This window comes from Protopterus annectens, chromosome 1.part0 (genome assembly GCF_019279795.1).
Source record: "Protopterus annectens isolate FY-2018-M chromosome 1.part0, PAN1.0, whole genome shotgun sequence".
NCBI classification, from domain to species: Eukaryota; Metazoa; Chordata; order Ceratodontiformes; family Protopteridae; genus Protopterus; species Protopterus annectens.
Window position 1 is genome coordinate 962,873,021 of NC_056725.1, and position 16,132 is coordinate 962,889,152.

Here is a 16,132-nt window from a genome sequence, read left to right on the forward strand (position 1 = left end):
CAGCAAGTCTCTTCAGCCTCATTCTGTTTAGGTTTTAGTTAATTTTAATTTGTTGCTTGATCTCCAAGCTGATGCTACAGTCACAAGATTAGTTAAAATATGGAGATCCTATATATATATATATATATATATATATATATATATATATATATATATATGTGTGTGTGTGTGTGTGTGTGTGTGTGTGTGTGTGTGTGTGTATTTGTATGTGTGTGTGTTTGTGTATTATGGGTCTACTTCAAAAATGCGAAAATCCACTTACTCAAATCTCTTATGATTGAGACAAAATCATCAAAATCTTACTTAAAGGAAACTTCACATCAATGAAAACCTCATCCTAGAAAGGAACCACTTGGTCACCATGGGGAAATTTGCCCTTTTCCCTACTATAGTGTGATCTTGGAGTTTGTGTATTTAGTTAGGGGACAAAGCCCCCCACTTTGGGGAGTTTGACATCCTTTGATTTGTGTATTTTGTCCTAGTGGCCAAGTGTTTCCTTTCCCGGTTGACATTTTATGTAAGTAATGTTTCAGTGATTTGGTCTCGATCATAAGTGATTCGAGTCAGTGGGTTTTTGCATTTTTGGAGTAGACCCATATATATATATATATATATATACATATATATATATATATATATATATATATATATATATATATATATATATGTGTGTGTGTGTATATATATATATATATATATATATATATATTTTTTTTTTTTTTTGAAAGATGCTGTCTTAAAACAGGATTGTGAAAAGAAGCTTAACAAGCCTTGTTCTAAAGGGGCTGTTATTATGCTTTCCTTAACAGAGAGCATCTTTGCTAGATCTTTCACTAATGGCAATTAACATACACATTTTGAAAGGTAACTGTTTTAGCCTCATCCATTAAATGACTACATCATAGTTTTTAGCCATAGCTATTAAATGATCATGTCACATCTGGCTCACTTTAAGAGCAGACAGTAATTTTTATACTATGTGCACTATACTGGTTTTGCGGGTGGCAGCATTTCTGTAAAACAGGAAGGTGGACATTGTTACCAGAAAGGTAATATTAGTCCCTTCATAGAAAGAGTGTATGTATGTGCTGAAAGGTGTTGTAACCAATTCTAATTGAAAGATTACATTGGAAGATAATGAGTGGAAAGCAGGTGGATGAAATCTTGGGAAGCCAGTGATTATTACTCAGCTCTAAAGCTGCTTGATTTAAGGCGTATTTGAGGGTGCCAAGTGATGGTTATAATCTAAATCATCATTGCACATTTGTTGTATGCTGTTAAGTCATTTGCCCCTTGGATATCATTTGGTGGTCACTGGAATTGATCATGCAACCATAACCCCTGGCCATCACATATAAGTTGGCGGCAGTGGTGTAGGATTTAAAGATAGTGTCATCGCATATAAATTAGTGGCAGCAGTATGGATTAAAAAATCTAACCACTGTGCATCACATTTAAATGGTTTGCAGATATGTATTATAAACTAAACTTATACATCCTGCTAATCAATTTTGTAATGAAAAAGTGTGTGTACCCTTGGACCAAAAGGTAAATGTGCAGCAGTATGCATTGCACAACCATTATTTTATTTTTTTGTAGTTACAGCAGTTAGAAAATAGGCAAACCCTTTGAAGAATATAACAAAATATCAGTGGTACAACTGGTTAAAGAGTTCATATCAAAAGGATTTCTACATACTGATCTGAAAAAGCATCAGCTAATAGCCTACTTGTACAACTGAAGATCATTCCCATAAAATTGCAGTCAACCTAGCAGTGACTGTAGGCATGCATACAGCAAAATAGCCACACAGTGTGTCCCCAAATGATATGAAAATGCAGCTTGAACTGAAGAACCTAAAGCTGAAGATGAAACACCTGGACACTGATGCAGCTGAGAGAATGAAATAGCTTGAGGTACAAAGGGAGTGATAATAGAGGGTAAGGGACCTAGGACAGAGAGAGCATATAGAGATCAAAGATGTAGTGCAGGGAGGGAGGGAGGAAAGAATTAGTGCGAAATTGCAGGGAGGGAGAAGCGAAATACAGAATGAGGAAAACACTATTAGCATAAGTAAACTTGCTTTCCATTCACATGTTAGAAGCAGGATGGAAATGCCAGACTTCGAAGCCAAGGTCAGTACTAAACTGTTTCCTCAATATAAAGAGAGGAATGGCTTTGACAGTTTAGTTCAGTCATCTGAATTTATTTGTAGTCAGCACCAAAATGGTCATGGACAAAGAGTGAGTTCCTTCATGGGTAAAGGAATGAAGTGTTTTTTTTTCTTTGTAAAAATGTCTGACTTTGTTTAATTGCACTAGTATCAATTTAAGAATATTATTTTTGAATGTTCCATGCTTACACTTGCAGCCTACAGAAAAAAAGTTAAAAGAACACAAGAGAAATCAGACAATAGTGGTAGTGAGTCCGTGCAGAAATAAGCACTTTAAAATAGGTGAGTGAATCGATGTTAAGTTACTACTTTTAAAATGTTGAGAGATCTAGGGTGGGATTCTGAAAAGTCTTACATCAAACTACTCTGAGTGATTTGTATAATTAAAGGGGCAGTGTAACTTTTTGAAATAATTAAAGGGGCAGCATAACAGAGTTCATGTGTAAAGGCATCTGATTTCTAGCAGTGACTATACCAATTTAAGGATAAAGCAGTAATACAGAGTATGCTGGCTTTCCTTACATGATGATCATACACACACACAATTATTCTAAAGTATAACCAAACAATGCACTTATGCTGTGCAGATGAGGTCATTGAATAGGCCAAAACATGCTTGTCCACAGCTAGTGGGATATGACTTTATTGGCCTGAATGTACCTGTAAAGACTTAAAGACTTAATACATAAAAAGCCATGTGCAATCAGAAGCCATGTAGCTGAAACACTGTATTTCCTTAAAGGTCATTTGCATATATTCAATGGGCTATCATTACCGTTGGTTTAAGGTGAAAACTCTAGCTTAGTTGAGATTTTCTTGCAATTTTTACGGAATGGTTTGTCTGTGTGACCTTTTTACCCATTGGTTTGGTGTATGTGTGTGTATATATATATATATATATATATATATATATATATATGTGTGTGTGTGTGTGTGTGTGTGTGTGTGTGTGTGTATACATATATATATATATATATATATATATATATATATATATGTGTGTGTGTGTGTGTGTATATATATATATATATATATATATATATATATATATATATATATATATGTGTGTGTGTGTGTGTGTGTGTATAGATATATATATAGAAAGAGAGAGAGAGATAATGTGTATGCACTTTTCTTCAACTGAAGTAGTCATGGGTAATTAGGTAATACGTTAATCACAAATCTTCTTCTTTCAGCTGCTCCCGTTAGGGGTCGTCACAGCGGATTAACTGTTTCCATTTCTTCCTGTCCTCTGCATCTTGCTCTGTCACACCAACCACCTGCATGTCCTCTCTCACCACATCCATAAACCTTATCTTAGGCCTTCCTCTTTTCCTGTTACCTGGCAGCTTCATCCTTAGCATCTTTTTCCCAATATACTCTGCATCCCTCCTCAGCACATGTTCAAATCAACATAATCTTGCCTCTCTGGCTTTGTCTCCAAACTTTCCAACCTGGGTTGACCCTCTAATATACTTATTCCTAATCCTGTCCATCCTCGTCACACCCAGTGCAAATCTTAACATCTTCAACTCTGCCACGTCAAGCTCTGCCTTTTTGTCAATGCCACTGTCTCCAACCCATATAACATAGCTGGTCTCACTACCCTCTTGTAGACCTTCCCTTTCACTCTTACTGGTCTGTCTGAGTGTCTGTCACAAATCACTCCTGACACTCTTCTCCACCCACTCCATCCTGCCTGTACTCTCTTCTTCACCTCTCTTCCACACTCATCATTACTTTGAACTGTTGATCCCAAATACTTAAACCCATCCATCTTCGCCACCTCTACTCCCTGCATCCTCACCATTCCTCTATCCTCCATCTCATTCACACACATATATTCTGTCCTAGTCTTGCTGACCTTCATTCATCTTCTCTCTAGAGCATATCTCCACCTGTTCCCTACTCTCACTACAGATCACAATGTCATCTGCAAACATCATAGTCCACGGGGACTCCTGTCTGATCTCGTCTGTCAACCTGTCCATCACCATTGCAAATAAGAAAGGGCTCAGAGCTGATCCTTGATGTAATCCCACCTCCACCTTAAACACATCCATCACTCCCACCGTAGACCTCATTGCTGCCACACTACCCTCGTACATATCCTGTACCACTCTTACATACTTCTCTGACACTCCGGACTTCCTCATACAATACCACAACTCCTCTCTAGGCACCCTGTCATATGCTTTCTCTAAGTCCACAAAGACACAATGCAACTCCTTCTGACCTTCTGTGTACTTCTCCGTCAATGCTCTCAGAGCAAACATCACATCTGTAGTGCTCTTTCCTGGCATGAAACCATACTGCTGATCACTAATCATCACCTTCCTTCTTAACCTAGCTTCCACTACTCTTTCCCATAACTTCATGCTGTGACTGATCAGTTTAATCCCTCTGTAGTTACTACAGCTCTGCACATCACCCTTATTCTTAAAAATCGGTACCAAAACACTTTTTCTCCATTCCTCAGGCATCCTCTCACTTTCCAAGATTTCATTAAACAATCTAGTTAAAAACTCCACTGTCATTTCACCTAAACACTTCCATGCTTCCACAGATATGTCATCTGGACTAACAGCCTTTCCATTCTTCATCCTCTTCATAGCTATCCTTACTTCCTCCTTGCTAATCCACTGCACTTCATGATTCACTATCCGCACATCATCCAACCTTCTCTCCCTCTCATTCTCTTCATTCATCAGCCCCTCAAAGTACTCTTTCCATCTGCTCAACACTCTCTCCTCGCTTATGAGTACATTTCCTTCATTATCCTTTATCACCCTTACCTGCTGCACATCTTTACTAGCTCGGTCCCTCTGTCTAGCCAATCGGTACAGGTCCTTTTCTCCCTCCTTAGTGTCCAACCTTTCATACAACTCTTCATATAATCACAAATGTGAATGCTATTTCCAAAGCTGCCTGTTTGTATAACAATATTTTATGAGTATGACAAAGCCTATCATGATAAGGAGTAATATAGTTTCTGGTACTGTTCAGGAGTGGTATGTGAGTGTGTCATTGCAGTTTTACAATCCGTCACTGCACTACAATGTACGGGCCACTACTGACTCGCTGTTACTTGCATTACTGACTTGCTATTGCCCATTGCTTTACACATTACACTAATGTGGAGAATGTTGTTAGATTTGGCGTATGTAAGTACCTTTCTGAAAGTACCCAAATTCAAAATACTCACCCTGCAGAAGGTCCTACCCTTTCTTCTGGATCACTATTTCATGGTGACTTTACATCTGATGGATGCTTATCATCGCATACCAATTGCTCTCAATTTCAAGCTGAACCTGGAAATATACCGCCTTACAGTCTCACAAAGAATTGTCTTCCTGGGGTGTATGATGGCCACAGAAGACAGTATGGCCTTTCTACCAGAAGATATATTTCTGATTGTTCAGAACATTTTCAGGGATTTCTATCTTCAGGAAACTGTCTTTTCAAGACAGTTTCTCGAAATTGTAGGCCTCATGGCATCAGTGATCCTCAAAATGGGTCCCTATTATTTCATCGAAGATTCACATCAGCGAATGGCATTTTGAACTACATTTTATCAAACATGGCATTCGTCGAACCATTCTGATTGAGATTGCGTTATGGTGGGGATCAGGACATTTGCCCTTTCCCCACTGTACTGTGATCTTGGAGTTGGTATATTTAATTAGTAGGAGGTGTGGGGGGATCTATGAATGGCATTTATGAGGAAATGCCATTTGCTGATATGAATCTTCGATAACATAATATAGACCGCATGAAGACACCACAGGCCGGACTCCACATGAGAAAGATTCAATGCTACTTAAAAATGCTGCTTAAAAAATTATTGGACCCAGCTACTGCTTTTCTTGAGTTCCAGGTACCAGTGATAGATTTTGTGAAACTGGTGGAGGGATCACATGTTTTACAATCCAGAGCTACTTTCAGATTTTGCATTGAAAACAGTGTATAGGGGAGTTGAAGTACAAGGCAAATAGGGTCCTTCCAATGCTATAATTCACATAAATGTCAAATAATTGTTAGCAGTGATTCAGACCTTAATGTTTTTCACCTCTTATGGTCACCAGGTCCCCTTTTATTAGTCACAGACAACATAACAGTCATGTAGCACCTAAACAAACAAGGGGATACAAAGTCATATTCTCTTTGCTGGTTGGCAATGATGGCTTGGGAGATGGCCTTACAGCTTTCTCTGAAGCTTTAGGCCTCATAAATTGCATCAGAGCAAAACACAGTGGCAGACAGACTAAGCAGATTCCGGATGGACTCTCATGAGTGGAAACTTGGGACAGAGGTCTGCCTGGACCAAATTGATCTTTTCACCTCCTTTCAAAACAGGTAGTTGGAAAAATTCTGTTGGAGACTTCCTTGCAGCCATACTTGGAGGAAAAAAGCATTCTCTTTTCATTGGATGGGAATGTTCTTTTATGCATTTCTACTCTTTCCACCGATACTCAAGGTATGTCTGAAAATTCATAAACAACTACTAAAGATCATTGTGTTGACCCCCCTTTTGGCCCAGGCAAAGTTGGTTCTCCCTTTTAATGGAATTGGCAAGGGCAATTACCACATGATTCCTCATACTTTGGATTTGATCACACAGTAGCAGGGGTGGCTGGTGCACCCCAGCTTAAAGCAATTGCTACTGATAGCCTGGACAATTCTGTTTTGATACCTTTTAGGCAATTGTTCCATGAGGATGTGCAGCAGGTATTGAAGGCGACATAAAAACCTGCAACAAAATAATCTAAGTTTATAAGTGGAAGAGGTTTTATAGTTTGTGCCTTACTCATATCAGAGGGCCTATTATGGTGTTTACCCCTCTGTGTTTAAAATATTTGTATGAGCTACTCAACAATGGCTTATCTTATGCATCTATCAAGGTGCATCTTGTGGCCATCTCATCTTGTCTGCCATCGATCTCCCTCTTTCATCTCTTTCTGTGGTCAAGCAGTTTATGAAATGAATGTTGCACCTGAGACCCCCTTGAAAGCAAATTCCTCATCCTTGGGATCTCAATGTTGTTCTTGAAAAATTGACCTTATCTCTTTGAACCTGCTTTTCAGGCAGATTTGAGATTCAGCACTTGGAAAAACGTTTTGCTTATTGAACTGCAAGCTCTCATGGTGGGCCAACCATATCTGATTTTCCACAAGGACAGGGTTATTCTACACACTAATCTTTCTTTCTAGCCAAATGTTGTTTTTGAATTTACCCTGAATCAAGCCTTCAGGTTCCCATTTTTCTTTCCAAGACCATAAAACAAGGACGAGAAGATGCTTCATATATTGGTTACACATACAGGCAGCTCAGGGGGTTTACATCAAAGTATCAAAAAAAACACTTACTTGAAACACAGATCGTCGAGACGACAACAGCAAAACAGCAGTTCATCGACTCCACACATCATCGAGATGTTACCCAGGGAAAGAAGGCAGTCAACCGAAAATAAAAACAAACCGAAGCAAAACACTACGAACCCACACAAGTGGGGGGGGCTTTGCTCCCCCCATACCCCCCAATGTGGAGGACTGTGCCCCCCCCTTAACTAAATATACCAACTTGAGATCGCACCATAGTGGACAAAGGAACAAACTTAGTTGACCAACTGCCTTCTTTTCCTCAGTAACTTGTTGATGTGAGGAGTCGAAGTGCCATTTTGCTGCTGTCATCTCAATAATTTGTGTTTTGAGTAAGTGGGTTTTCGATACTCAGAAGTAGACCCAGCTCAGCTACTACCTTAACAGAACTGAGCTCTTCAGGAAAGCTGAACAGATGTTTCTTTCCTGTTCTGAGGTTTAGAAGGGTCAGTCTTTCTCTAATCAAATGATTGCTTGCTGGTTGTCCTCTGCTATTGTTTTTTGTTACTTCCACCAAGGTAAATTTGTTCCAGGCAAGGTTAAGGCACATTCCACCAGAGCCTTATCCTCTTTGATGACACATTAGAAAGGAGTAAACTCTAGAAGCATTTTAGTCTTACCTTTACAAACCACTACTGACTGAATTATTTCTCAAGTTCTAGAGCAGGCTTTGCGAGGACCATTGTCCAGGCACTTCTGGGTCCTTATCCTTCTGCCTCCCAGGTAGGGTAGGCTTTAGAAATCTATCAGTATGTCAGTAAGGCAATGTGAATGATGAACATTGTACAACTGCATACATAAGTCATGCTAAACTGTAACAGCAGATGTTTGAATTTCACACTGCCTCAGTGACATCACCTACCCACCATCCCTCTGATTTTGTATATAGTTTGATGGTATCCATCCTTGTTGTGTTGCTGCTTGGCTTTGGTTATTTGTGTTGGTGTGTTATGTCTAAAATTTGTTTTTTTCCAAGCAATTCTTGCTTCCAGTCCTTCTTAGTTTAAGTATTAGTCTGTTTGCCTGCATTTCTGTGATGTAATAGCTAGGTGTTATATGTGTAAATGTCTGAAACTAGTCTATATGTTGTCTGCACATGGAGTCCGGAGATATGGAATTTCATTCAGTTTTTGCACTTGTGTGATTTCTGAATGACAATAAAGTTTACTTTGATTTTTGACTTTTTTCATCCTACTTAGCACTAATAACTGACCTTGAGAGGGGTTAGACTTCCCCTGATGAGAAGGGCTTAGCTAGTCCCCTATTACAAGTCAGAGGAGAGGATTCTGAGATCTGGAAAGCTGCCAGAGTAAGTGTTTGTGCAGGCAGAGAACCCATATCCCACTGAGGCAGTGTGAAATTCGAACACCTACTGTTACAGATAAGTAGGACTTACATAACTGTACTATATATAAATATATACTTTTCTTCAACTGAAGTAGTCATGGGTAATTAGGTAATACATTAATCACAAATGTGAATGCTATTTCCAAAGCTGCCTGTTTGTATAACAATATTTTATGAGTATGACAAAGCCTATCATGATAAGGAGTAATATAGTTTCTGGTACTGCTAAGGAGTGGTATGTGAGTGTGTCGTTACAGTTTTACAATCCGTCACTGCACTACCATGTATGGGTCACTACTGACTTGCTGCTACTTGCATTACTGACTTGCTGTTGCCCGTTGCCTTACACAGTCCACTTTTCAATATTGTACACGTATGTACAGTGCCTTGACTACAGCATGCTAACAGATAGCAGCTTTATATATTTCCAGACATGATCATACTCCATACTACTCTTAACTATCTGTGAAATTCTTGACATACCTGCAAAATCCAGGTTTCCTGTAATTGCATTCACTCTGGTGGTAAGTCCTGTATTATATACATATGCCACTGCAAGTATTTTTGTTGGCCATTCTATGGAACTTATATGGGCTGTGCTGACTTCTGCAGGCATTTTGTGTTCTTTAAGCCTTCCTCTACTTGATAGTAAGTTATTCAGTGTAACTCAAGTGGTTAAACCAGCTGGATGCAAGAGGAGAGTGAACCTGGGAGCCATCACTGGCACTCACGTAAGATGAATTGAAACAGTGCTAGGAGGCTCTGAACATATTCACCTAGTTCAGATGCCATTCATGGTTCAGAACTTGATCTAGGTCCAGGGCCATAAGGACCATCAGCCTCACTCTGGTATATTGTCACTGTCCCTCTGATCAAATAGAGGTAAGCAGGTATAACCACATAATTACTAGGTCCTAAAGGTGCCTGGACTACATAAATGAACCCAGGTCTGGGTCATTGTCAGGGCGTTATAAGTCTGCATCAGTACAGCTGGCTTGCTTTGCAAGACTTGCAGACTTTGACACAAACTATTGGATCAGTGAGTGTTTGTGAATATTAGCATTTTGTGCTATCAGTTCCTGGCAAAGTTCTCACTTTGCAAAGAATAAGATTCTAAAACATTGAGGCCCATTAGTGATGTCTGTCTTTGGAGAGCAAAATATGGTGCCAATATGTCATACAAGTTTGTAGTATGCTGAAGCATGAACACATATGAGATTATGACCTCTACACAGGCAGACCATTTAGTTTCCTGATGCCAAGGTACATCCACTTATCTCTTATATCATATCTAATAGGTTGTAGCACATTTTAGGTTTGTGTTATATATGCATTACTATAGTTCTCCTACCATATGTTGATGTTGATAAATACTTTTGCATGTAAGATGGCAACTTATATATTGTGATATTGCTTACATTTGTAAGGCTCCCTTTGGAAGACGTTTAATACAGATGGCAAAATGTCATGGTAATATTTGTTGTGTGCACCTCTTTGTTAGTACCCATGCATATTTTTCACATATTCGTGTTGCCCATATCTATGTTATTTTCTTAGTGTAGAAAGCTATTTGCCATCTGCAATATTCATGGTGGCATGTCACATATCATTTCCCTATATAAGTAGTTGCATATCTATGTCTATCCATCCATCCACAACCCCTTGCATATGGGGCTGTGTTAAAAAACATAAATCATTATAATGTTCAGATAGAGTATAATTGTGTGTGTTTGTGTGTGTGTGTGTGTGTGTGTGTGTGTGTGCGTGTATTATATCACCAAATGCTGACAAAGTAAAACAGCGAACATTACATTAGTGAACCCAACTCCATGACTACACAAAATCCCAACTACAGAAATGAGCAACCAACATAATATAAGAATCCATAAAAAAAGAAAATAAAATCTAAACATAAACTAAACCAAAAACATTTTTTGCTGGAGGAGCAAGCCCCCCCCCCCCCCCTGCAACCCCAATTAGCCTCCACAGCTCTTCTATTTTATATATACCAACTCTGAGTTCACACTCTTGCCTGACTACACAAAATCCCAACCATACAAGTCAGCAACCCACATAACACCAACATAAGTAAAAAAAAAAAAAAAAAAAACTCTAAACATAAACTAAACCAAAAATATATATTTTTGGAGGAAGCCCCCCTCTACCCCCATTAGCCCCCCCCCACACTCCTGCTACTTTACATATACCAACCCTGAGATCGCATACAGTGTGAAAGTGCGTATTCCCAATCCCTGCTGCACCACAATCTTGCACCAGTAAAACAGTATACAAAACACATACATTTTTAAGCAAACAGCTGCTAAACCACACCACTTGTACACAATGCAATACTTACACCCTAACATTGTACACACGAAAACACACACACACACACACACACACACACACACACACACACACACACACACACACACACACACACACACACACACTACTATTCATTCAATACAAGCATTACAAAAAAATGCCTGCACTGCTGATCTTAAGCAAATGACAAAACCTCACACACAGTCACTTAAATTTCCAGTACTCACCTAATCATACATTTAACCTAGTCCCACACACCTAACACAAACATGCACATTTGCACAAACACCTAACACAAACATGCACATTTGCACAATTCTCTGCACTTGCACATACTGACATTTATTCATTCACACAGCACACATTCATGTCACGTAAAGCAACATTTGCACGAAACAAATGTACATATAACCATAATGTAAACAAAGTTAACATGGTGTGCATTAGTGTATTGGATAAAAATCCTTGTCTATGTTACAGTTCATGTGTTTATCACACAGGAGCACTGTTTGTTACATTGTCCTTTAAATTATTCCAAAAATTTTGGAATACAAAATTGCAAGAATTTTTGGAATTTCCACTTGTGCACGTGTACACAAACATAAGAAAAGCCAACATACACTGCATTGCTCATTGGATAAACTTTGCCTTGTTAATATTATTTCCTTGCATATCACACATGACAATTGCTTGCTATGTTGTCGCTTTAATTACTCCAAAGACCTCAGTGTAGCTTGCTGTATGACTTTTCAGAATCCTGATTGTCATGATAAAGAAGCAAGCACTCAGCAGCTTGATTGAAAATATGAAAATCTGGCCGACAAACCAGGAATGTACCTCAAATGAAGATATGAGCAAAAAAGTTGACCTCTATTTATAATAGAAGACACGACTGCACAAAAAGGGCTTCTATAGCACTAAACACACATATAAGGAAACCCATGGGTGCAGTAAAAACTATATAGCAGCTTTCTCAGCCAAAGAGAGAAGCCAGTGGCTCCAGTATCCACAATGGTCTTGGTTTTAGCTGTTTACAGTATAACCAAGTAGACATGCACAATGCAAATACATCCACAGTGACAGTGTGAGGAAAAAAGTTACTTGAAAACAAGGTGGCTGTTCTAGAAACAAAAACAGATTAACATTTCATAGGCTAATAGGGAGAATATATACCAGCATATGGAATATTATACTCATAAAGTTATGATAGGCATGATGAAACTGAAGTCATTAAAAGAGTGGAAAATGTATGTAACTCTAACACTAGCCGGACGGGTGAAGGACAGAGAGGGTAGATAAGGGACAGCTGCAAAGATGTGGAAGAATTTGGCAAAAGAGTATAGATCCTGGGAACAGCTTAGACAAGGAGGGATGGTTCTAGATTGGGAAGTGGTTCAGAGGATGTCTTAGTGACAGCCCAAAGAATGCCTAATTTAGTTGTGAATAGTGGCAAAGTTAAAGCAAAGGGAAAGCGAAAAAGACAAAGTCAATGATATGTCTGCATAAGTGGAATTTATGAAATAGCTGAGAACAGAAAAAAACAGGTCATTCATAATTCTACACAATTATAGAGATCAATCAAATAAAATGATGCAGGATTGGAAGAGGAGGCTGAACAAAGCAAATCATGGTGTGAAAACAGCTGGAAATATTTTCCATACCTATATCTGCAACAAAATCAAGAAAATGTATGATATTTGTCCAGATGTGCCTACACAGATATTTCTGTTCCCCAGGTAGATTGCAAAGAAATTCTCTCCAGTTGTGGGTAATTGCTAGAGATGTGGGAGGGAGGGAGTGACTGGGAACAGAAGTTTTGGAATTGCACGAAGTTTGTAGATTCATTCCACAGCATATTAGAGCAATTGTTTGGTAAAAATAAGTAAATGACGAAGGAGATAGATAAACCAAGATATAGTAAGGTCCTGATTAGTCTGTTAATGGTGGCAGCCAAGAATGCTCTCACCAGAAAATATAAAATGAAAATGAAACCAGGTTTGGAAGATCTGTTAGGAAATATGCAGGAAATTAGAGAGATGGAGATGAGGTGCATTAAGAAAAGATGTGGGGGTGGGGGTGGGGGGGTGCAATTTAACAAATGGCACCTGTGGGACTGGAAGCTGAGGTCATGAATTCTACTAACTGGTATGCCTGATTAGAATTAAAAAAGAAGTATTCTATCTTTTTTTGTAATCAAACTGAAAGGCAAAAGACATATGATGGGAACTAATGATGTCATGATTGATAAGACATGTCATAACTATACCACTGGAATATGACAGTATGTAGCTAATCATGTAAAATATGCTTCCTCGCTCTTTTATTATAAATCATTTTGTTTGCTTGTTATGATGTCTAAATACAAAAGTTTTTTTCTAATCAAAAGCTACAAGAAAGTCGTAAAAGGTACCACCGTGGCTGTGGTGGGTTGTCTTGAAATTGCAGCTGCTCCAGATTATCATAGGAGCCTGTACCCTATCTTAGGAGGAAGTAAAGACGTCATTGCTGACTATCTTTAAGTTTGCAGTTGTTAAGAGGGCAGGACCAGCCTTAGCTGAAATGGTGCCCTAGGCGAAGTAGTGCTCTGGTGCCCCTTAAGCCCCACCCACACCATTCTCATCCCTATTTGAGACAAACCCACGGGTAGGTCACTCCCCAAGAAAGCCACTCCAGTTCTTTCCTTCAATTATTTAAATGCATAAGAAGAAAAGATACCTTGTAATTTAAACTGCAAGTGAAGGTGGAATTTTCCTTTAATAAACCTGCTTCATCTGTTTCTCCTTCACACATATTTTACAATAAAAGTCTTGCCCTCAGAAAATAGAAGCCCATTTGCCTTGTTTCAAAGGGTTGATTACTTTAATCCAAACAATTTAATATACTTTGGGGTAGGTGAGCGAGCCTTATGCTCAGTGAAAGTAGAATAGCAACCTTTCTCCTCCCTGTGTACAGTAGCTTAAGTCGTGGGGACACAATACTATGCAAAGGAAAGGGTCACTTTTCTAGGGAGGTACAAAATATGCAGTCACAGAATCAATATTTCAGCATCAGAAGAACAACCTAGTAGAAAACTAGTAGCCAATCAGCACAGTATAATGTTTGTGTTACTTTTTAACCAAGTAAATATGCTAAACAGTCCATCCATAACTCTCAATGAATCGAGAACAAATCTTAACAAAATATTCGATAAATCCAGAAAAAAAAATGAGTAATGACAAAATAGGAGAATGTGAATTAATACAGATTTTCCCAATTAAAGGAAGTCCATAACTCTAATTATTGTCACAATTTATTAAGGGGAATTTACCATCTTTTCTCCAAAGGTGACTAGCTTTAGGAGGGGTTAAGAGGGACAGAACTAAAATTTGAGTCAAAGTAGGGATGTCCCTAAAAATTATGGAGAGTTGAGAGGTCAGATGCAATCTCAAGCAACCATAGTTCAATATACTGATGATAATACCGTCATATGCTCAGCTCCCTCCCTCCCTTCCTGAACTCCTACAAAAAAAAAAAAAAAAAAAAACAATCCTTACTGGACATAGAAAAATATCTAATTTCCAACTTATCCTGAACCCCAAAAAATAAAACTTATGCTCTTCTCTAGCAACAAAAAAATAAGTCATCCTCCCCATTTCACCATCTACTCCTTAAACAAAGCCATCATAGAACCAGTAAATCACAACAAGCTACTCATTGTCACTACTGACTACTTCTTCTTCTTCTTTCAGCTTTTCCCAGTGAGGGGTCACCACAGCAAACAAAGGTCCACAGAACAAACTGCAGTGGAGTTTCACTGTCTTGAGTTGCCAGCCCGGCACCCAACTTTCCACTGAAGGCACATGCTTGTGAACACACACACACACCTATGGCCAGTTTACAGCATCCAATCCACCTACAACATGTCTTTGGGATGTGGGAGGAAACTGGAGCACCCGGAGGAAACTCACATGACCGCAGGGAGGACATGTAGACTCCACACAGAAGGCACCCCAGCCAAGAATCGAACCGGAGAACCTCTTGCTGTGAGGTGGCAACCCTAACCGCTGCACCACCATGGCCACCCACTTAGTGTCACTACTGCAAAGATCTCAAATTTGACAAACACCTTTCTTTAATCATTAAAAAGGTCCACTTTAAGCTAGGTTCTCTCTACAGAATAAAGCCCTTCCTAACAGATTCTAACAAGCATGCCATCTCTCAAACACACTATCAACACCACTATATACCTCACCCATATTCACAAACTTAAGAAAATGTGACTTAAACTTGAATCCTGTTAGAATAAAGTAGCCAGGTCTGCAGCCAACCAGCCATCAATATCACATCTCTGCACAGTACTCTGCCAACTAAACTGGATTGAACTGCCAAACCTCCTAACCCTCATCCCCCTTATGCTAACCCATTCTAGCCTATACCACCCTGACAACTGCCCTGAGATTAATAAGTCACTTCAGCCCTACTGCAGCAGTAGGACTCTCAGGTCCTACAACAGACTACTTTTAAAAACCACCAAGTGCAATAATAGCTACATGGTTCCTTATACTCCAGCACAGTAGCTAAAACCTGGAATACAATTCCACAAAACATACTTAACACTATCAACTTTGCCAAATTCAAGCTACTGCACAGGGGAACACCTAAACACCTGGCTCTATTCCTGCTGTAAACCAGACTAATCTTGTTGCCTACAAAGTCTACTACCCACCACATAAGCCCACTCTCCCCTCTCCTGTCTCAACTTCCTTACAAAGTTACTCTTCACTATATACTATAGTCTGGTATACGTTACCACTTCCTACTACTAACTTACTACTAATTCCCTAAAACTATATTGCTCAAACCTTCATATTCTTATGCTTGTACTTCTTATTGATGCATACTTTTGTTTTCTTGTCTTATCTATGTA